The sequence below is a fragment of the Macaca mulatta genome, chromosome 1, assembly GCF_049350105.2.
Source record: "Macaca mulatta isolate MMU2019108-1 chromosome 1, T2T-MMU8v2.0, whole genome shotgun sequence".
Lineage (NCBI taxonomy): Eukaryota > Metazoa > Chordata > Mammalia > Primates > Cercopithecidae > Macaca > Macaca mulatta.
In genome coordinates, this window is record NC_133406.1 from 104,253,634 (window position 1) to 104,277,870 (window position 24,237).

The window sequence follows — 24,237 nt, forward strand, 5'->3', positions numbered from 1 at the left end:
ACTTTAAAAGCTAAATTTTATTAATCCAGGTTGGATACCAATTTTCTAAATCAAGTTTTGTACAGTCAAATTCATAATATACTCCCTAGAACCTAAAGCAATGAATGCTTATAAATGCTCATAACTTCGTGGGGTTTGTTCATCACAAAATATATAACAGTGTCCAACAGAGAATAGGCATGCAATAACTATTTACTGAGGAGTAAATAAATCAATACAGCAAAAACAAAATTATGACAGAGTTTACCAGGATGCTATGACATTTTTAATAGATAAAAAATATACCTGTGATTTTTTTTTACCCAGCCATCCCATTACTGGGTATATACCCAAAGGATTATAAATTATGCTGCTATAAAGACACATGCACACGTATGTTTATTGCAGCACTATTCACAATAGCAAAGACTTGGAATCAACCCAAATGTCCATCAGTGACAGATTGGATTAAGAAAATGTGGCACATATACACCATGGAATACTATGCAGCCATAAAAAAGGATGAGTTTGAGTCCTTTGTAGGGACTTGGATGCAGCTGGAATCCATCATTCTTAGCAAACTATCACAAGAACAGAAAACCAAACACCGCATGTTCTCACTCATAGGTGGGAACTGAACAATGAGATCACTCGGACTCAGGAAGGGGAACATCACACACCTGGGCCTATCATGGGGAGGGGGGAGGGGGGAGGGATTGCATTGGGAGTTCTACCTGATGTAAATGACGAGTTGATGGGTGCAGCACAGCAACATGGCGCAAGTATACATATGTAACAAACCTGCACGTTATGCACATGTACCCTACAACTTAAAGTATAATAATAATAAATAAATAAATAAATAAATAAATAAATAAAATATACCTGTGATTTTTTTTTAAATCACCACTATTTAAGAGAAAAATAAAATCAGTGAAAACTATCTTAGACATGAGAGTTCACTGAGATTTGTATTGTTTCATGTTTTTGGATTCATAAGAGCATTCAAATTTTAAAAGGAAAAAATGCAAAAATGCTAGATTGTTTGCCCTCATTTTTAATCCATCTCCCATCTCAATTTATTTTGGCTACCTAAGCCATTAAGGCCCTAAGGATTATCTTGCATTACAGCAAACTTTGCGGGTTTAGCTACCTATGAAATATGTCCCAAAGGGCATCCACACCTATTATCCTCACAGGTACAGTGCTTTCCAGTTTCCTATACATTACCTTATCTAAACTCAAATGAAGAGGATAAAATTCATGAGGAAATTGAAGACCAGTGAAGTTAAAAAAACTCCTCTGAGATTGAAACCCTAGAAAATGATGGGGGTGGGACCATAGCCGCACTACCTGTTCTTTTCTCTACATGACGCAACTGAAGTTCTATTTATCACTTGCCCTCTCCCTCTCACTCATACTACAGAGCACCAGCCAGCACTAACCTTGGAGCTATAGATCCAAAGGGCCCCTCACAGATTTTTTGGGGGTTCCTTTAGGCACAAAATACAAGTCACACAGATGAGTTAATGAGTGGATCCATTACAGACAATATCCAGTTTCCAAGAGAAGCCCAGCTAAACTCAGGAGCTCTGTAGTAAGTCCGAACCCATGTTTAGAACTCCTCTACCTTTGCATTGCCCTTCCAGGCCTTAGCAACTCTTGGGCTGGCTCAAAACTGACCTTGTTCAGCATTTCAAAGCCAAAGTAAGATTCCAGCTAGTAATAAGTATATAATTTGCCAAATGCTGGGGTTTATAGCATTAGGAAACATCAAATATTTCTATGCAAAACAATTAGAAAAGAAGAGAATTATTTTTAGCCAAATCATATGTGAATAATGCAGGATTAATAATAACATATTTAAATGTATACAAATATAATTAAAAGAGAGAAAAAGTTTACAGACGCCATCACTTTAGCCACTAGGTGATTGATGTTCCAATAAACATCCTTGACAGGTATCTGGACATCTCAGCTCCTTTACTAAACTATGTTATTAGCACAGTGTTAATAAATCTTTGACAAATAGAATTAAATCAAATGGAATAAAATTGAATTGCCAAAGACAACACAGTTAGAGATTTATCTGCAGAGGTACTTAACTCTGTTTCACATCAGAATCACCTGGGGAGCAGTTCACAGTACTGATTCCCAATCTCCAACCTCAGATATTCTGATTTGATTGGTCTGAAAATCTTTTAAAGTCTACCTGGGGTTTCTAATTTCCTGGTGAGCAGTCCTCACTATGGATGGTTGCTGCATTCAGAGAAGCTCTGGGATGCCTGGGGATGCTGGACACATTTCTGGACTGAGTAGTCATTGTTGGGACAGAGTTGATCAATTCATATGTTACACAGCTTCAAACGGGCAAGAGGTATAAAGAGTCCAGTGTGTCTGTGTTGCGGACAGGTCACCATTTATGTGAGCTGGCACAAGAATGTTAGCATGTCTGTGGAGGTCCAGTTTTAAACGTGTGTTTGCTTTCTGGATGCCTGCGAGATGTGTGTTTGGATTGTGTGTTTGAGGTGAGGGTGATGTGAAGTGCCTGAAAGCAGATCTTTTAAAGGAGCTTAGGAAGGATATCTGAGTGATCATGCGAATTGAAAATAGTGTGACACGAATGTATGGAGGGTGGCCACTCTAATTTTTTCATGTGTCTATTAAAAATGAAAATACATGGAAAGGTTTGAAGTAAATTCACTGTGTGTGATCGAGAATTCATATGACTTCAAGACTGGGGAGCGATTATACAGGAAGGGAAGAAAAGAGGGAGTTCACAGAGTGGCTAGGGGAGAATAAGCAGGTGATAAGGTTCTGTGCTTGGACATGGAGAGTGTTGAGGAATCTAAGTGAAAGGCATTCCGGAAACACCTTCCCCACTTCCCTTACATTTAAAGTTTCTAAAGCAAATGGATCTTACCCTGAAACGGAGGCTGGGGCCTCCCTACTGCAGGCTGGCTCTCCACCCCCACCCCAGGAGCAGTGGCCTCCCTTCTGACTGCAGGCACAGAATAGCGAATGCCAGAGAAAAGATGAAGGGAGATGTGCCTGCCAGTGACAAGAAGGTCCTGGGTCAAGGATCTGCCCTCAGCTAGAAACGAAGCTCCTCAAATGTGAGTCTCGTCTGAGGAGCAATCAGGGGACTGGTCCTGAGTAAACCCTTCCTTTTCAGAGACAGGGGGTGCTTCACCAAGCACAGTGTCCTTCAGCCTGCGCTGCTTTGGGTGAGGAATCACAGCAAACCAGGCCAGCAGAAGAGAAGTTAAGACAGAGCCCTCAGGAGTATTCCCCTGGGAGGGAGGAGGGCCTGCTTCCATTCAAAGGAGATGGGCACTAAGGCTGAGGCCACCCATTTCAGAGTTTCACACACATCCAAATCCATCTGCCCTCCCGCCAGCATCAGCACCCACTGCCAGACCCAGCACCACAGGGTCTGCCTCACAAGACGTTCTGGTGTTTACTGATCCTAATCACAAGAGCTGATACCGGTAAGCCCTTGATAGCCTTCAGCATGCATGCACATCCAATACCTCTTACAGCAATAACACTGAAAGGTACTGCCATTGTTCCCATATAATAAATACAGAAGTCAAGGTGCAGAAAGGCAAAGCAACTTTGCTAAGTAGTAACAGGTACAGCCAGAACTTATCCTGAATCTTCTAAGTCCCAGACTCTTTGCATAACGAAGGTAAGTATATACCAAAGACCCAGAAATCAACTCACATCTGATATCCCGACAAATGTTCAGCCAAGTGCAGGAGTGGCCTCCGAGAGAGAATCCATACTGCTCCCGTAGCTTGACACCTTCACCTCCTGATCACCCGGAGAAATATGGAATTTGACCTCAAAAGTAACCAAATGCAAGGGAGATGAGGAGAGTATCATTAAATAGTGATTCCAAGCACAGATTTTAGAGTCGGATATATATGAGTTTCAAATGTATTAGCTACATTTCCTTGAGCAACTCATTTCACTTCTCTAAGCATTAATGTCCTTACATGTAAGATAGAAATAATGCCTTACATAGCTGTGAGAACTCAATCAAATTATGTATGAAAAGCTCTGAGCATGAATTATGTATTATTTTGAGTCTGGTGCATAGAAAATACTAAGAAGTTAGCTTCTTTTTATTTTACACACACACACACAAATATAACCATAGACATCATTAGCTGATGAGCCGCCATTGGCATCCTCTCTATTACTGATAATTAATGTCCTCGTGGTGACTTGCTCATCATACTGCCTCTATTGTCTCAGGCAGAATAAGCCTTAAAAAGTAAATGAAAGCAGAGGTATGGGGTGGAAAGAACACTGGACTAGCAGTGGAGAGAATCTCAATTTCATTTTCAGCTCCGCTACAGATGTACTGTGGGACTCCAACAGGTCGGTCCCCTTCCTATCATTTTTTACATCTGTGGAGTGAGGGGGTCAGATGAGAGGCCTAAGGCCCTTTTCAGGACTCTTAACTCTGGGTTGTAGGAAGCCAACAATCGGCAAAATGGTGCTGAACCCCCTACTGGCTTGAACAGTACGAACTCTTGCCTCAAATGGCTGGTCTGAGAGTTTCAGCCACTGGGAACAGTTCTCTTTCCCTTTGGATCGGACTCTTGAACCTAGGCCAGGACTCAGAGGTCCCAAATGAAAACAGCCCCAAGTCATTCCATAACAAAGGGAAAGACACCAAGAGCCAGCAAGGAGATGAGTCTGGGAAGCTGTATTTCATCGTCACAACTGAAAAATCGTCCATGCACCCAACCTCCCCCTAGCCACCCCAAATCTCAGGGGGAAGCCACCCCTCATCCAAAGTTACCCTTCTCACAAGTAAATCAGCAACTCCTCTGAAAAACAAAAAGTGCTTGGTCTACATTATCTCCAAAACTCAGGACCTTCTAACACCACTACTAAATGTCTAAAAACTTAGCTCTCTTGCTCTGCCTTCTTCATCCTGAAACTAACTCTGCAATCGGCCTGTCTTGCCTGCCAACAATTTCAGCTCTGCTAATCCTGTTTATTGTATCCTGCAGCTGTTATGGATTCATTTATTTTGCTTCGGCCTTCTTTGGTTATTAGTGATCTTTATTCTTCCCTTCATAGCATAAATCCAGACCCCCAAAAACATGGGATCTGATTTCTCAAGTCTGTGGTGCCTCACTCCGTTCCCTTCCTTGTCTGACTGAAAAACGCCCTTCTGTTTCCTTTTTAAAACTTTTCCTGAAACACCAAAAGAAGTATATGCGGAGCTTTCATTTTCAAACAAGAAAAAATAATAAAGAAAAAAGACCCACATAACTTACTTTCATCCAGGGGTGCACAGTTTTGGAAAGAAGAAAACAGAGCTATAATCCACTGCGTTTCCCCAACCCAGAAAGAAGAATTTGTTGTGAAACGCTTCTTTTTCCACTTTGCTGGTGAAGGAGCCTGGTGGTAGGCATACATCCACAGGCTGATGCAAGATGCCTTTGAGAGAAACCTCACATTCTGAGGATTCCTGGGAAAGCGCCAGGGATCCCAGCATCCAATATATTGCACATTTGGTTTCAATTAGGAAGGGGGCTGGGGAGGGAAGAAGGAAAGTCACCAATCAGAGCTGTTTTCTGTTTAGAGACTATTTCTTTTGACCCAAGGGACTATGGGCAAAGCTATAATTTACAGCAAAACCCATTCATAGAAGAAAAAACACGTATAACCATAGGACAGACTTAAAGACACAGCTCCCTTCTGCCTTATTCCCACCCATATCCATCTCCTCTTCCTTCCCCTCCATTTAAGACTTGATCCCCATCCTGTGATCCTCCCCGCCACCTACCCCACACCTCATTTTTCTTACTTAAGCTGAAGCTATAAGCACAACTTAAAGTTTGGGGTTTCTTCGAGTTGAAGCTTCTGGGACAGTTGGGACACACACGCGGAGCTGACCTTTAGTATTTTGACCATGAAAGCCTAGAGCTGAGTTCTCCCCTGAAAGATTTGATTTAATCGCTTCCCACCACTGCTTCCCCCACCAAAAACAAACAAACAAAAAAAAACAAAAAAAACTGGAAAGTGCCAGAATCCAGGATTCCTATTTTTTTCCACTCAATTCCCAGTTGGCTGCTGCCTCTGAGGGTCTGTTGCTGTCCTCGATTCATGCTGCTAAATGAAAACACAAGCATTTATAAGGACTTTCTAAATTATTTTGTGAACTTTTTTTCCCCCCCTTTATCTTCTGCCCGCTTCCACAGCCATGGTCAGAGATCATGTGAAAGGGGCGGGTAGGCAACAGGGGAGGAGCCTTCACTCCACTCTCCAAACGATAACTAATAACCCTCTCCATCCATCCAGGCTCCAGCCTTAACCCTTCAGAGCCTGGATCATTCCTGACCAAGCCCACGCTGGGCTGTTCTGAAGGTCCTGATTCTCTGTGAGTATGGAGAACGCAGGGCAAGCAGGGACCCAGGAGCAGGAGATCCAAAGAGGGAGGTAGATGGCAAAAGGCAGGTTAAGAAGAGCGAGCTTACCTTTGAGAGCCAGCCCTCTCGTAAAGAGACCTCCTTTCTCTGGGCTCTGGAGCTATCACCAGCTCTTCTCTGTTTGTAGTTAATCTGGGATTGCACGGTCTCAAGATGAGCAAGAAAAGAAGTGAGCAAACAGGAAAGGGAGGATGGAAAGAGATCATGGAGGAACATTCCCATAGTAAGTTAGGGGCAGGAGATATTTCACAAGGGGAATGGAAAGGCACACACACACACAAACAATGAGGGTGGCCATGAAACTGAGAGCCAGTGTTGAGTCAGTGTTAAGTTCCTAAAAGTCTCATAAGCTCAGCACCAGTCTGAGGGTCAGAAAGCAGCAGCTGTTAATATCTGTGCCTCACAGCTGTTACAGAAAAGGACACAGAGAACATGGGATTGGTTCAGAGGGCAGCCATGGAAATGATTAAAGGTAACAAGCAAGACCTTAGAGAAAAAAATAGAACTAGGGTGATTTTATGAAGAGAAAAGACACTGCAGATATCAACTTATTAAGAAGACTCTTCAAATAACTTACAGCATCTGAAGTCAGGTCTGAGGGTGACTCAGGCCAGGACATGCAGCTCAACTCAATAAATATGTGTTGGTCTCTTATCAGGCACTTTACTGGGTGCTTGCCAGAGACAACTAGAAATCCTCCTCAAATGTCTACGCCTATAGTAGTTCACCTCTTTGGCATTACTATAAAGAATGTACCAAAAATACAATCTGTGATTTCACAGATTTGGTGAACTATAGGTCAAATGTGGAAAACAGTAACAACTTCATAAAACCAGACAGAGCCTGATAAAGGACAGGGCCTGTAGATATAGGTATGTGTTTTCCTTTTTCATTTTAAGGTGGTTCTACTCCATAGGTGAGATTGTTTTTTTCTGTGTAGGTATAATTAGAACTCAAGTTATAGTCTTAATTGAGCCAGGACTGAGCCAGTGATATAGACTGCAAAACCCAGATACACCAGGGTTTGTCTGAGGCAGACTAGGCAGTCAAGAGTCTACTTGTATATAGACCAGGACACTTCTGGGGAAGAAGTCACTGAACATAGGACCAAGGCATAAAAGTCCCAAGGACAACTGAGCTATGTCAATAGTAAGGAGTAGCTCAAAGGAAAATATCATGTCTATCAATCACTCAAAACACCATCTCCATCACTCAGGCTACTCTCAGTCAAACCTGGGGTCTAATCTCAAACTCTAGGAAGAAGGTTCTACAAAGAAAAGAGCAAGGAGAAGCTGAAAGTGATATTTTACTAAAATATTTGAGGGATATTTAAAGCATGAGGAGGATTCATTAGACTGAAGCCTCAGTTTTTGGAGACAACTCTGGTTGAGTGACAACCAGTGTTCAGCCTTGACACCAGCCATTGCTGTGGGAAGCCAGAGCTTTAAAGTAAGAAAACGGCAAATGCTAACTTCAAAGCTGAAGGGACTAACCCATGGAACACACAAAGAAATTTCCCGGGAACTCCCAGAACTATTTGGTAGGGTTTTGAGTAAGACTGGAATTCCTAATATTGTGGGAACAGATGTGGAGAAATACCATTTTATTACTCTTCTGTGAACAGATTTTACCCCCTGGTTGGTCTGGCTTGGGAAATGTGAGTCATTGTATTCAGAATTATTTATGTTCCATAGGAAGTAATGTATTCTCATTATGAGGATTGTTTTACACTGAAAACAAATGACTGAAAAACAATATAGAATTCCATTACTGGGATTTTACTAAAAATAGGACAGATCTATCAGGAATGGTCAAGATGCAGTGTTCATTAGAAGTAAGATGTGCAAGATGACTTTTCAAGACCTTTTCTAGTCTACAAACCAAGGTTTAAGTAAATACAAAAGTTGAGCATTGAAATAACTATAATATTTCTGTCTCTAAATAGCTATGAGCTGGATGCTTTTGTGATGTCTCAGGACATAAAATGAAGGATGAAAGTAAAATGAATTAACCTAACTTAGTTTGAGAAACACACACATACCTTAAAAGGATACATGGATATTCGCAGAAACCAAACCCACATGGTACATTTAACTTCACAAGGAGTTTAAGCCACAAATTAACCACCACCAGTAACTTAGTCAACAGGTTTTTCTTCTCTCCTGTCCTGTCTTCTCTTCTCCTTTCCTCCTCTCTTCTCTTCTTTCCTCTTCTCTTTTCTTCTCCTCTCCTCGTTCTCTTATTTCTTCTTCTCTCTCATTCATTTCTTGTCTCTCTCTCTCTCCTCTGCTTACCGCTGCTCATTCTGCTTTAGCCCATTCTTTTTCAGCAAACCAGCCTATTCTGCTTCTTTTCACATAATATTATAGGCGGTTATAATAGGCACCTGTAACAGTGCCTTAGCTCTCAAATTTCTCTCTCCTTACTTGAAGCGATCATGAGAGAATGACAGATATTATCGGAGTCCAGTTCTCAAATACTGGGATGGAGAATTTTACTGGTCAAATATGTTTCTTATGTGCATCCTCTATCTCTAAACTGTAGAGGGCAATGGATCATATAATACCGAATATAGCTCCAAGGGCTCATATGCATACATGAATCAATGCTCAGAAAAGGGATGTCATACATTAGAAGACACCCCAAAATTGTCTGTTACATCAATAGTTAGCCAAGCATGACAATCCCTGGATTTTAAAGAAATTATGCCTTACTAACATAAAACCAGAGAATATTGTGTACGTCGGAGTTATATTCTGCACACATTTAACTTAAGCACCAATTTTAGAACGTAATTCTTTTTCTTTTTCTTTTTTTTTTGAGACAGAGTTTCGCTCTTGTCTCCCAGGCTGGAGCGCAAGGGCATGTACTTGCCTCACAGCAATCTCTGCCTCCCAGGTTCAAGCGATTCTCCTACTTCAGCCTCCCAAGTAGCCGGGATTACAGGCGCACACCACCATGCCCAGCAAATTTTTATATTTTTAGTAGAGACGGGGTTTCACCATGTTGGCCAGGCTGGTCTCAAATCGCTGACTTCAAGCGATCCACCCGCCTCGGCTTCCCACAGTGCTAGGATTACAGACATGAGCCACCGCGCCTGGCCTCCAATATTAGAACCTAACTCTTAAGACTCCCTGTTACTAGTTGATCTATCCATAATAGACAAATCCATTGACATATATTAAGGCAGAAAGGATTAATAGTCTTTAAAAATCAGTATGGAGGAACTCTTGTAGACAATAGAAACACCTTGGTTTTCTAAAAAGCAAAATAGTCTGAATGTTCAGACAGCTGCATATAGACTTGCTTTTAGTTTCTTCCTGAATTTACCACATGATTCTCGAATCTTAGTGTCCTTAAGAATTATCCTATGAAGTCATCCACAGAAGTATGTATACTATCTTATGAGTGATTTAAAGATCTTTCAAAGATAATTTTAACTCTATGAGATTGTTCACTTTATCATCTGGGTCCTAACCCTGCACACTACTAGGTGGTGTTCTCCTGTCAGAGACTTTCATGGAAAACGATCCAATTACAAACCCCTAGGGGGCAGAGTCACCTTGAACAAGTCATTCACTTTTCTAACTGTAAAATGGGGGACAATATGAACTGACAATTCACAGGGTTGTGAAGATCAAATAAGATCCAGAAAGAATAATTTATTGAGTACAAATGGTAGGAGGGGAGATTTAGGATATATAAAGCAGAACTTTTGACATATAAAACTTCTGACACCATATACCAGACACTGTGATAAGAACTCTATATTTATTATTTCATTTAACACTCACAAGAATTTTATAGGATGGGTACTACTATTTTCCCAATGGCCACATGAGAAAACCAATGCACAGAGAAGTTAACTTGCCCAAGATCATACCTGCCAGACTAGAATACGTGTGTGTATGTGTGACAACAAAATGTGTGTCTATGTGACAATGCTGTGTGTTTGCGTAGTGAATAGGAAAAATTTCAGAGCAGTTGGGAAATAGTTAATTCTTAGGTTTTCAGGGCTTGAAGTCTTGTTATCCATATGGAAAATCATCTATGTCCTTTTCTTTCCCATCCTTTGCTCTCCTGAAGCCCATCAATGACTATGTTCCTACCCCCTTAGCATGTCCACCAGAGAAAGAGATGAGAAATCAAAAAAGGAAAATTCATATCAGTCCATCTAGTGACTCTCCCATGGATGAACTGAAAAGTTAAGTAAAGAGAAAGTTAAGGTTAATGGCCAAAATAAGATTCTTATTTGTCTGCTTCTAACAATGCCACATACAATATTTCACAGTTCAAGGAGTGCTTTCACAGACATGACTTCATCTGATCCTCAGACAGTCCCAATATGTACTCAGTGCAGATATTAATATCCTCACTTCACAGAAAGGAAAATGAAGCTCAGGGACTTGGTAACTTAGTTGAGGTTTTTTGCTGTTAAGTAACAGAATCTGAGTTTGAATCCAGTTCTTGTGATTCTCAGTGCTCCTCCTGCCCATTTGGCATCAATAACAAACCTCGGAGCCGCTAGACTATTAATTTACACTCAATTCTGGAGCATGAGGTTATCTGGTCTCCCTGCCTGCTTTGCTGTTCTTTCATTTTCTTTTTCATTGTAGAGAAAGAATAGCAATTCCTTGCCTCGACAGAAATTCTAAGATGAGAGGTGAAGAAACAGACAGAAATCTCAGAATTGTAATTCAGTTTTAGCTTCCTTGAAGAGAGTGGGGCTACAAAAAGTTTTTTAAATGACTTATTTTATATAATGGTCAAGGATATAAACCCTTCTCCAGGCTATAGTCTGGCACCCTAAACCATCCCTGTCAGATAAGATAGCAACCTTCTTTTAAGCATCTCCAGATAACAGGATCTCTTAACAGTTCTCAGTGTTTATCAACCCTCAGTGTCAACATTTCTGCTTTATGTATCCTGAATCTCCCCGCTGCCATTTGTACCCTATCCTTGTCTGTATTGTGTGGAAACAACCCTCAGCTGGTTGAACCATCGCCCGGTTCCTCATGCACCCCTGTGTCCGAGCAGAGTGAACTTGGAGCAGTAGTGTTATTTTTCCATGCTCAGGCCCAGTTTTCAGGAATCATCTTATACATAATAATAACCCTCCTTATGAAACTTAAAGACTCTCAGCTGCCTCGCTTCCAGGCTGGAGTTTTTCCAGCATCTATGAGAGAATCAACATAGTCCCCACTGACTGTACTGATCCAAGAAGTTTGGAAGATAAAGGACGTTTAGTTATTGAGCTTTATTTTTAGTGATTCATTCTACTTTTCCCAACGATCTCTGGAGGACACTGGAAGTCTGGGAGGTTAATATCTGTGAGTACTTATTGGGAAAGAGCATCTAAGTAATTATTAAAAATTATTTTACCCACTAAAACATCTGTCTTTAGGGACTTTGTTTGCATAATGTCCTATCGTCTCACTCTTAATGCATAACTCTATCCCAGTGTTCTGAGTTACACCATAAACACTACCTCTCTGTTTCTAACACACAACATATTTCAAAGCAGAAAGGAATTTATAGCACCAATGTTATTTTTCCATGTACAATTCCAGTTTGGAATGTCCAACAGCACTCAAATTGCCTTTCAGGATAAAGACCAGATTCTGATTCTGTGTAATCCTTGTTTGTTTCTGGGAAGGCTCAGATGTTTATCTTATGGACGGAGACTGTGTTCTTCAAGGCCCTTCATGTCCCACAGAAGAACCCAGGTGCATAAAATGTTTTCATATTAAACATTTAAGAGATTTGAGGTGAACAAAATAAATAGAAGAAATAAATAGGCAAAGCACCACAAAACCAATCAGGGGTCGGGGAGTGGTTTGAGGGGGATGGAATCTAGAGAAGATCACCCTATGGGATGTCAGTAATCTCTGAGAACACAGATCAAGCCCTGCAATCTCTCATTCTTTGCTTAGCCCATGGGGAGACCCAGTTTCTTCAACAGAATGAAGATTAGAGGTAGAATAATTATTTTTTTTTCATGAGAAATCTGGAATACACTTGAGAGACCTGGCAGAGGTGAATGGAGACATGAGTCCTGAGTCTGCATCTCTCCCACTTCCTGCAACTGAGACCCCTGGATCCTCATCTGCAGACTCAGTCTCATCCCTCCCCACCTCCTTAGAATCAATCTGAGCCTGAGGTAGGGGAATCTGTTCAGTAGCAGTTAGTCCATCTGGGATTAAAGACCTACATCTCATCTGGGCCCCAATTCCAAGTTGCATTGGCATTACTGAGGTCCAGGAGAGTAGGCATTTGTAGGTCTTCTCAGTCTACACTGACCTTGGTACTGCTCCCTCTCCTATAGATCTGGCCAGCAGGGAAAAAAGAATGAAGTCAATGTGCAGAAAAATGCAAAGGCTAGTGAGACTCCTGGCAGTTTTCTAGTTCTCAGTCGCAAGCTCTTCCCAAGGTCAAGATGCTCCTCCTGCTCTTGGATTCCATAGGACACTAGTGTCCATAAACTGTGTTCCCATTTGCTGCTTAAACTGCATCAAACAGGTTTCTGTGACTTGAAGTCATACCCTTTTCAGGTCTCTCTGTACAGGTGTCTTTTCTAGTCAATTAGCTAACACTGCTACCAGAATAGAAGATGGGTATTGTTATTCCAATTATGACAGACAAGGAAACCAATCAGAGACTCATGTTGGCATTCCCAGTAACTCTTTGATGTAGGAGTAGAGCTCAGACCATGGAACCCACAGGGAGGTATTATTCAGAAATCCAGGCAAATAAGTACTTGGTCAACGGGTAGGCGAAGAGTCAAGATCCAGTCAGGAAAGTAGACACCATATTAGGTCTTTCAACAGCATGGATTTAATGAGGAATTGATTGATCACACAGGTGTTGGAGAGCTGACTGAGCAGAAATTGAATAACTGCAGAAAGCAGTTACCATCCCAAGGCTGAGGGAGGAAAAGGTGAGGGTTGGGGCTATCAGAACTTAAGAACTAGAAGAAGTGGGCACCATGAAACTAGGGCTCTGACCTTTGAGGTGGTTCATAACGTTGAACAGTGCTGGTACCATTAAGGAGGCAAGTTGAGGCTGGTTCTGGGAATGTGGAAAGGAGCTGGAAGCCATAATAAACTGCCACAGTGATATGAAATGCCACTGCTGGGGCAAAGTGCCATTTCTGGAGCAATGACATTGATATCAAGAAATAGAAGGCCGGGTGTGGTGCCTCATGTAATCCCATGCACTTTGTAATCCCAGCACTTTGGGAGGCCAAGGTGGGCAGATCATGAGGTCAGGAGGTCGAGACCATCCTGGCTAACACGGTGAAACCCCGTCTCTACCAAAAATACAAAAAATTAGCCGGGCGTGGTGGCAGGCATCTGTAATCCCAGCTGCTTGGGAGGCTGAGGCAGGAGGACGGTGTGAACCCAGGAGGCAGAGCTTGCAGCGAGCTGAGATTGCGCCACTGCACTCCAGCCTGGGCGACAGAATGAGACTCCGTCTCAAAAAAAAAAAAGAAAAGAAAAGAAAGAAAGAAAGAAATAGAAAATTACTCTCTTCTCTCCTCCTTCTGACTTTCAGTCCCATCTTCTGCCTCCTCTTGACAGAACCTAAGAGGAAGCCTACTGGTAAAGGAATCTCTGACTGCAGTTTGCAGAGCCTCAGATCTGACAACACAGAGCAGAGCATAGAATGTTTAGAGCCGCTGGGCGCGGTGGCTCAAGCCTGTAATCCCAGCACTTTGGGAGGCCGAGACAGGCGGATCACGAGGTCAGGAGATCGAGACCATCCTGGCTAACACGGTGAAACCCCGTCTCTACACAAAAAAAACCTAGCCGGGTGAGGTGGCGGTCGCCTGTAGTCCCAGCTACTTGGGAGGCTGAGGCAGGAGAATGGCGTAAGCCCAGGAGGCGGAGCTTGCAGTGAGCTGAGATCCGGCCACTGCACTCCAGCCTGGGCTACAGAGCGAGACTCCGTCTCAAAAAAAAAAAAAAAAAAAGAAAGAAAAAAAAAAGGAATGTTTAGAGCCGACAATAGGCAAATTCCCACCACTCTTGCTTTCCACTCATTAAATACATTCTCTCCACCCATTACTGATCTCTGGCCCAGATTGCCACCTATATGTGTCCTCTCTCCTTAGATTCCAGGTTTTGCGATGCCAACTAAATCTTCTTTCAGTTGCCATACCTGGTACAGTATACCAGGCACCACTTCCTCTCTACAGGGTATTCCCTAACTATGGCCCTATTCAGGCAGCTCCAACCTGCACCTACTAATCAGATTATGCCAATACACCTCCTCAGATCAGACAACCAACCCCAGGGCCTTTGCATTTGCTACCCCCTCTGCATGGGCTACTCTTCCCCATGTAGCCACCCACATTGTTCCCTTCCTTCCTAAAGGACCTTACCACTGAAATCTGGCATCCCTTTCTAATATTTTATGTCCATTACCACTTTCTATCCCCCTTTCTCATCTTTTGTTTCATTTTAGAGTTTATTAACATACTGCAGGCCAGGCATGGTGGCTCACGCCTATAACCCCAACACTTTTGGAAGGCTGAAGTGGGAGGATACCTTGAGGCCAGGAGTTTGAGACCAGCCTAGGCAACACAGACTTTGTTTCTACTAAAAAGAAAAAAAAAAAAGAGGAAAGAAAAAAAAAAAAAGGGCCATGTGGTGGAACATGCTTATAGTCCTAGCTATTCAGGAGGCAAAGGCAGGAGGATCACTTTAGCCCAGAAGTTTGAGGCTGCAATGAGCTATGATCACACCACTGCACTCCAGCCTAGGCAACAGAGCAAGATCCTATCTCAAAGAAAAAAAAAAAAAACTATATCGTTTATTTATTTATACCCCCTAGAATGTAAGAACTGTTATATTGTTTACTAGCATATCTCCAAGTGTCTATAACCATTCGTAGCACATACTAGGGATTTATAAAATATTTGTTAAATGTGGAATGAATGAATGAATACCTGAGATAAAACCTACCTGAGAAAGCTGGAAATGTCTGTGTCCTAAACAAAGAAGACAGAAGGAGACTAGAGAGAATATCCCTTGCCTGTCCTGGAAGTCACCTTTAGGAGTCAGTTGGGGAGATATGAACACAAAAGCTCCTTGAGCTTTCAGGGCCATTGTGGAAGGAAGAATAAAAAGAACCAAGTGGGAAAATGCAGTGGACCATGGGTGCCCAGCTCTTTCAGCAGTTCTTACTCCAATAAGCTCCAATAAGTTGAAGGAACTATAGCTAATGCAGCAGCAGATATCTAAATCTCATAGAGAAAGATAAATTGCTAAAGGATGAAGTAGAGGCATGCAGGTAGCATGATGGAAACAGTGGGACATCAGGATGTGGAGGGGATGGGAACTTTGGGTCTTGACAGGCAACACGGTATCCATCCTTTAAAAAAATCTCATCCCAGACTAAGACTAGCAATGAGCTTTGATCCTTGTCCTTCAAACAAGTTATTCCTCCATGGGTGGAGAGAATATGATTTTTACATTGAGGAATGGAGAGTTTCAGACATCATTCACCCTGATCTACCTCTGCCACTGAAGGGTGAGGCATGATGGCTAGAGGAGGAACATGGTACTCGTGTGGCCTAAAATTCCAGCAGTGATCAGGGAGGGCCAACCTTATGCCAGTAACTGAGACTCCCAGGGATGGAAGAACCCAAACTAAGGGTCAGCTTGGTCCTAATACTTTCCTGATGGGGCTCAGGGTATCCTCTATCTCTGGATCCTACTTTTCTTTCCCTTCTCTGCCTTCCAAAACTCCACCCAGCTCTTCTACCTGCCAATGCCTCCTGACCAGGGAGGAAAAAAAGCTGGTGGCTGTGTTACACTGGGAAGTTTCCTTACTTCACCATCAGCAAGAAGAACTCACGAATCAGGGACGTGAACAGTGTGACCGTAGGATAAGAAGTCAGAATTACAGGCCTGGAGCAGTGACTCACGCCATAATCCCAGCATTTGGGAGGCCAAGGTGGGTGATCACCTGAGATTGGGAGTTCGAGACCAGCCTGGCCAACATGGTGAAACCCTGTCTCTACTAAAAATACAAAAATTAGCTGGGTCTGGGAGCGGGCACCTGTAATTCCAGCTACTCGGGAGGCTGAGGCAGGAGAATCGCTTGAACCCGGGAGGCAGAGGTTGCAGTGAGTCAAGATTGTGCCACTGCACTCCAGCCTGGGCGACAGAGCGAGACTCCATCTCAGAAAAAAAAAAAAAAAGTCACAATTACAGAACTTTAATCCATGTTCTGCCACTTACTGACCACGAGAATCTTGGCAAGATTTCTCCAAGATTCTCACAACCAGCAAAATAAGTTTTCTTTCTAGGATCCCATACAACATAACTAGAAAGGAAGCCCTTCCATCCATGGCCTAAATTTTCTGTATTTCAGTTTTCTCATCTGTAAAATAGGGATATTAATAGTATTTAATCTGTGGAAATGTTGAAAGGTATAAATGAGTTCATATACTTGGAGAGTTTAGAATAGTGCTAAAGATAGTAAATCTTCAATTAATATTGGCCTTATTACCATTATAATTAGAATTATTTTTCTTAAATGTATGCTTAGCTAACCTAACTAACTAACCTAACCTTAGTGGTCTCCTGCTTACTCCAGGCTCCCATCTACAATTTCCTTCAACCCTACCCAGATCTACTTTCATCAGAGTATCTGAATACCCTCTCAATCGTTATCTGCTCTCACCCAGAAACTACTAACAGTTACTCTCCTAAATGATTACACCAGGCCTCAAGTGCCTCTGCCAGAAATTTCCCCAGAGAAAGAAAAGAAAGATCTTCTGTGCAGTTGCAGAGGATAATAATTCCCCAGAACCCATCAGTCTCTCCAGCAAAGCCCCTGAAGAGTCACATTTGCAGTACATTGTCAGTTGCAGGACCCCTAATTGGCATGGCCCTTTCACCCCTTCTTCCTCGTCTTCATGTTGAATATTTAAATAAATATATCTTCCACCTGCCTCAAAACTTCCTGAAAGTTGGAATTATGTCTTCACTTTGTATCCCCAGAATCTACAGCCCATAGTAGTAGTTCAACCCATGCTAGAATAACTATAATACATGGTTAAATAAATAAATAAATAAAACTTTTTTTAAAAATGGATGTCATCGGTGAGATCTAGATCAAGTGTTACAGGATTTTAGAGGAAGATGAGAGGACTTCTTGTTGGATGGATCACAAAGTGAGATCCATCCATCCATACAGAAAATCACATTTTGCCAGGTCTTGAAGAACAAATACAACTTGGAATTCCTGGTAAAGAGAACCAAGTCAGCAAAGATGTCAAGGCCAGAAAGTGCAGACCATGTTGTACAAACAAAACAAATGGTGACAAGCTCCCAAACACTGGTACCTGTGTGCAGCTGAAGCAAAGAAGAGAGGAGGGCATTTAGTGTTGATAAGTAGAGCAAAAAGGAGAATCAAATATCTACTTGTAGTCAGAGACTATAACAAAAGGATGCGGAAGAGAGAGATGCTGAACTAGGTGCTACCATCCTTGATAATGAAAAGGAGGAGCCAGTTTGTAAGGTGTTGAGAAATTAGCATGTGCAGGAATGGAGAAACAGTGAGTGAGAAATAATAGTTTATACAATTTTACAGTGAAAGGCAAAGAATAAAAAGATAGTAGCTTGAAGCTATGTTAAGATGGAACATAGGATTCTTACACAGAAGTATAAGGTATAGTGCAATGATTAAGAACATGATTCTGGTTCTTGGCTACTTGAGTTTTAATCATAGTTCAGCTACTTGCTATCAGGGTGATCTTGAGCAAGTTATTTAACCTCTCTGTGCCTCTTTTTCCTGATACATATCCTGGGTGATTATTGTGAGGATTACATGAGTTTATAAATGTAAAGCTGTTACCATAGTATCTGCCTCATATTAACCACTCAATAGCTAGAATATAGAAGACAGAATATGTATACATACACATATGTGTGTATACATATATATTAAACATAAATATACATGTGGAAATATATAGAAAGATGATGACTATCAGGAAATCAGGAAAAGTCAAAAGCACTAGATAAATTAAGGCTTCTATTGGATAACCAGAAATATTTCTGCTTTGAGCCACAGAAAAATATAAATTAAGAGCCTGAAGAAGTCTTGAAGCTCATTGAGCCCAACACCTTCCCCCTTCCAACACATACACACTCTCTGCTCCATTCTACAGAGAAAGAAACAGCCTCAAAAATAAATGACTGGCCTCAAGTTACTCTAGTTAATAACTAGGTTGGATGAAAACTCAGGTACCTTGTTTCTCAATCCAGTGTAGAGCAACCATCTCATAGAAAATGCTGTAAAGAGAACCCAACAAGTTGCTCGAAATCTGAAGTGATTTATCAAAGGGTTAATAGAATAAAAGAGAGACCCGTCCAAGGTAAGGGATGAAGACTGCCCAGGAGCAACTGCCTTGAACTGGGCTCCTATCTCAAAATCCCAAATCTCCAGCATTTTTATTTCTACTTTGGAATTAGTTTAAAAGACAGTGTCTCTTGAAAGAACCCACAAAGTATTCAATTCTGAAACACAATGTTATATAATCATGAGCATATCCAAAATGTACATTTGGCAATAATGAAGAATTCTGAGCTTCCCAAAAAAAGAGGGGGAGGGGAGTAGAAAAGGGTACCATTTCTTCTGTGGAATGATAAAAACAAAAGTCAAATCTTGGTTAAACTTCTAATTTTCCACTTTCATATATTATCAAATGATATAATTTTGGTGCATCCAATTTTATACTAAAAATCCTCCATTGTGTATGGAAAGCTAAATGAGAATGTATTATTCTCAGATATATTAAACAAAATTTGGTTACCCAATAGGTCAGATTATGTTTCTGATTAAACAATTTGCTGGTTAAATATAGGACTTAAACCAGTAACAGATTACCAGTGGTTTGCTATTGTTTGGTTCTTCACAAAGGAGCAATTATTTGAGAAACCAGGGATGGAGGAATGAAAGGAAGCTGGTTTTTGGAATAAAATAAAAGGACTTAATTTGCAGTTTTCATGAAAAAAAGAGGAATCAGATGAAAATAAAATTGGTATTCTGGGTTTGGGGACCTAAACAGATCCAATATAAAAAAAGAAAGAAATGGATTATGGAAATGTGAAACTATCATCACAATTTTAGTTGCATATTTGAAAAACATAAGGAAAAGTGTTGAAAATAGAACTTTTATTTGATCTGCCAACTGAAAATTGATATTTTTATTATGCTTTCAGTCAAGGGCTAATCTGTAAATACTATGTAGAGTTTTTCTTCATAAGTTAAACAGCTTTTTTCTGTAGAGAATATTCTGAAAAGCATGAGGAATAAGAAAATACAGAATATGTTAGGAGATTTTTAAAAGACAGCAAAGACTGGGGCCTCTGGGCCTCATCTCTTGTATTCCTACAAGGGTATAGTAAAGTGCTGGGTCCAACTTCATCACTTATTAAATCCTTTTTGGTTCATTCACCTAAATCAAGTAGGATAAACAAAGGTTAAAAGAATCACAGTTCTCAGATAACCATTGGTTATAATTAATCTGAACAATAAAATTTTGATGCTTGGTTTTGTCTACCAATAAAAATAAAACCCTATAATGATAATTCCTGTTTGTGATCAAAAAAATTGTCAAGAGAGAAAAATATTTGTATATTCTAAATGGCATCCTTTGATAAAAGGGCATATGGGTGTATGACCATCCACTAACTTTTGTTTTTTTCAGAATACATCATGAGATGTGTTCTTTTTTAAGCTAACACCCCATGTTTGCAAACCTTGAACCATAATTATAAAATAATTTGCCTGTGTAAGATGTGTTGTAGCCAGTATCTCACAGGAAGAAAAGAAACATGAAAATTCAGTTTTTAAAAATTAGTCATTTCAGGATATCATATTTACATGCATTTTTACCTCCCTCCACCTGAGATTGCATTTAAATGTCACCAAAAGGAGAAGCACCTCCAGGATGCTGGAGTAAACACCTCTGAAAACCTATTCCTCCACAAAACAAAAAGAACACTGAAGAAATTATCAAAATAAACTTATTTAGAATTCTGAATGTTAACTAAAGGCTTGCAACAATCTGAGGAGAATTTATTAAAGAAAAACAGCTGAAACTAGGTAAAAACAATGAGCTTTATTAAGTTTTAACTTGCTCTATTTTCATCCCCTTCTACCCAGCTCTACAGCAGCCTCAAAAACAAGATAGCTTGGAAAACAAAACAAAACAAAAAAACAAAAAAACCAGCCACTTATCAGCCATGAGAGGCAGAAGAAGGTTTGGAGCTCCCCTAAAATACTATCCCCAGAAAATTATTACTATTCTACCTGTCTCCCCTCAAGACTTGTCTCTATTTAACCTGATTCAGATCTCACTTAGTAAAAAGCCTTATCCCCAAGATGTTTGTCAAAAACAATCAGTGGCAATGGTTTAAAACTGCAGTGGCCTAGAGCAGCAATACCAGTTGGGGCAAGCAAGAAGTTGGCCAAAAAACTGAAAAGAAAAAGCTGGATATTTATACATCCATAGAGGACTTTGAAAAGTTCCAACATATTCTTGATAATCTAGAAGGCCATAAACACATACAAGTCCATGAGTCTGTCCAGAAAAGACCTGAAAAGGACCTATGTTCTCACCTCTGTCTGACCTTTAGGTTCTGTGGAAGCAGAAAGTGAAGACTAAAAAACAGTTGTAAATTTCTGGCCAATGCATTGAAGGTGCACCCCAAAACACACAGAGAACCCCTCAGCAAAGAGTGGAGAATTTTTGGTTCAAAATATTTAAGAAAATCTGTCCAATCATTGGCTGACCACTAAGTTACCATAGCTGAAATTTCAGTGGCTGCACATGCAAAGAGTTCAGACTGCAAAATTAATCAAGAAAAGTCACTAAATATACAAACAGCAACAACAAGCTCTGAGGATAGGGAAAACCTGATTTTCAGGATTGCCACAATGTATCATTCAAATTGTCCAGTTTAAAAAAAAGAAAAGAAACATGCTTACAAGAAGGAAAGTATGGCTCCCACAGGAGAAACAAACAGGTAACAAAAATTGTCCTTGAGAAACCCCAGATATCAAACTTAGAAGTCAAAGACCTAAAATAAGCTATTATAAATGGTGGCCTATGGGATACCATCAAGCATACCAGCATATGTATAATGGGAGTCCTGAAAGAAGAGAGAAAATAGAGCAGGAGGAATACATAAGAAAATAATGCCCAAGAAAATTTGATATTTAATTAAAAATATTATTCTTCACAGCAAAGAAGCTCAATGAACTCCAAGTAGAATAAATTTAAAAGATCTAAACCTAGACTCATTATAGTCAAATTATTAAATGATAATTTTATATGATAATCTTGAAAGCATCATGAAAAAAATGATTTCAGCTGCTCAGAAGGCTGAGGCAGGAGAATTGCTTGAACCAGGGGGGTGGAGATTGTGGAGAGCCAAGATTGCCCCATTCCACTCCAGCTTGGGCAACAAGAGTGAAACTCCTTAAGAAGGAAAAAAAAAAAAAAAAGCATGCATGATAAAAGAGACCCTTAATAAAATTAAATACTGACTTCTCATCAGATACCACGGAGGTCAGAAGGCAATGGTATAACATATTCAAGGTGCTGAAAGAAAAAGAACGTCAATCGAGAATTCCATGTCAGCAAAACTATCCTTCATAATGAATAAGTTAAGATATTACCAGAGTTCTTAAAACTGAAATAATTAATTGCTAATCCCAGCTACTCAGTAGGCTGAGGCAGGAGAATCGCTTGAATCTGGGAGGCGGAGGTTGCAGTGAGCCAAGATCAAACCACTGCACTCCAGCCTGGGTGACAGAGTGAGACCCCATCTCAAAAAAAAAAAAGGTACTGGGTTGGTAAGGACAGCAAATGGTTGAGATGAAACAAGACTGACAATAAATTGACCATGATAGAGGTTGGGTGAGTGATACATAATATATGTAGGTTTATTACACTATTTTGTCTTCTTTTGTATGTGCTCTAAATTTTCCATAATAAAAAGATTTACATTAATTAGTTAATATCAGAAGAACCTATCAGAAAAAGAAGGGGGGTTATCAGAGTACATACTCTCTGTTAGGAATATCATTGTGAAATTTTATGTGTCCCAAGATACAGAAAAGATTCTTAAGCCTTCCAGAGAAGGAAAAAATAGTTTACCTACAAATAGGAATCAGACTAGCATCAGGCTTTTCATGAACAATAATGGATGTTTGAAGCCAATGAAGCGAGACCATTAAACTCCTAAAGAAAAATTCTCCTAAAATTAAAAGTATCTACCCTGTCAAAATATCTATCATATGAGAATAAAGTTTCTAAGAACTTGGGAAATTTGGTTCTCATTCTCCTTTTGTGGGACATTGCTTGAGGATGATTGAAGCAAATGAAGAATAAACAAAAAAGAGGCAAATGTGATTTCAAGAAGAAAAAATGTATTAAAGTCCAAGCAATAAGTAGAACTGGCAGGGAAATGACAGAAAAGATATGTTTCTCCTGCCAACAAGAAAGACATATAAACAAAAGTAACTGTAAAGTACAAAAAATGTTCACCTTCAGAACTAAACGAAAATACATGTTTAAATAAGATACTTTTTATCTATCAAACTATTACACAAGTGTTATAATATCTGGCGAGGTTAAGATTTGGTGAAATAAAAAATTGTGTATTGTTGGTGGGGTAGGAAGAATAATGGCCCCCAGAGTTATCCATGCCCTAATCCCAGAACCTGAGAATATGTTACCTTGCATGGCAACAGGGACTCTGCTGATAGGATTAAGCATAAGGACCCTGAGAGAGGAAGATTATTGTTGGTTATCCGAGTGGTCCTGTCTAATCCCATGAGCCCTTAAAAATATAGAACCTTTCCGGCTGGGTCAGAGAGATACAACAACCAAACGCAACAGAATGAGTCTGAAAATGGCAGCATGAGAAGGATTCCACTCTCAGTCTGGTTCTGAGATGTAGGCGACATCTGTAAGGACCAGAGAGAGGCGTGGGGGAGCTAAGGACAGCCCCAGCTAACAGCCAACAAGGAAACAGGAGCCTCAGTCCCACAACCCCATAGAACTCCATGCTGCCATCTGAATGAGAAAAAAAAAAAATGGATTCTTCCCTAGAGCCTATGCGAAGAAACTCAGCCCTGACAACAACCTGATTTTAGCCTGATGGGACCTGTAACAGACTTCTGATCTGCAGAAATATAAGATAATAAGTTTGTGTAGTTTAAACCACTAAGTTTGTCGTAATTTGTTATGGCAGCAATAAAAAAGCTAAGACACAAGTATAAATTAGCAAAATTCCCTAGCAATGCAAAAAAAAAAAAAAAAAATAGTAATCAGAGCTTTAAGAATATTTATATCCTTTGACGAAATAATTCTATCCTGGGAATCCATACTCAGGAAACATAAATATGGAAAGCCTCTTATTAAAAAATATTTGTCATAGCATTATTTATATTATCAAAAAGCTGGAAGAAAAAAAATTCATGTTCAACACTAAGTAAAAGGTTAACAAATCCACCCTAAGAAATATGATTTGGCAAATAAAAAGTAGACTTATAAATATTAATTACACAATATGAGGAAATGTTTTTGCTATAGTGTTAATTATTTAAACACTTTTTTTTTTTTTTTTTTTTTTTTTGAGACGGAGTTTCACTCTTGTTGCCCAGGCTAGAGTGCAATGGCGCGATCTCGGCTCACCGCAACCTCCGCCTCCCGGGTTCAGGCGATTCTCCTGCCTCAGCCTCCCGAGTAGCTGGGATTACAGGCATGAGCCAC

At 40.4% G+C, this 24,237-nt stretch overlaps 1 protein-coding gene and 1 long non-coding RNA gene across 12 annotated transcripts in view; one reads left to right on the top strand and one right to left on the bottom strand.

The window, feature by feature from the left end:
• DDR2 (discoidin domain receptor tyrosine kinase 2) overlaps positions 1 to 5,446 on the bottom strand; it is a 160,725-nt gene extending 155,279 nt beyond the window's left edge. For 4 of the 11 annotated variants that reach the window (XM_077939429.1, XM_028826657.2, XM_015114086.3 and 1 more), the window contains exons 1-2: positions 5,280 to 5,446; positions 3,706 to 3,825 (exon numbers count right to left, since the gene is read on the bottom strand). The gene's annotated coding sequence lies outside the window, so the exon portion shown is untranslated. Of the gene's footprint in view, positions 1 to 3,705; positions 3,826 to 5,270 lie in introns of all 11 variants that reach the window. The other 7 variants (XM_077939437.1, XM_077939446.1, XM_077939408.1 and 4 more) reach the window with 2 other exon arrangements.
• Positions 1 to 24,237, top strand: part of LOC144329875 (uncharacterized) — a 44,046-nt gene that overhangs the window by 1,810 nt on the left and 17,999 nt on the right. The window lies entirely within an intron of this gene.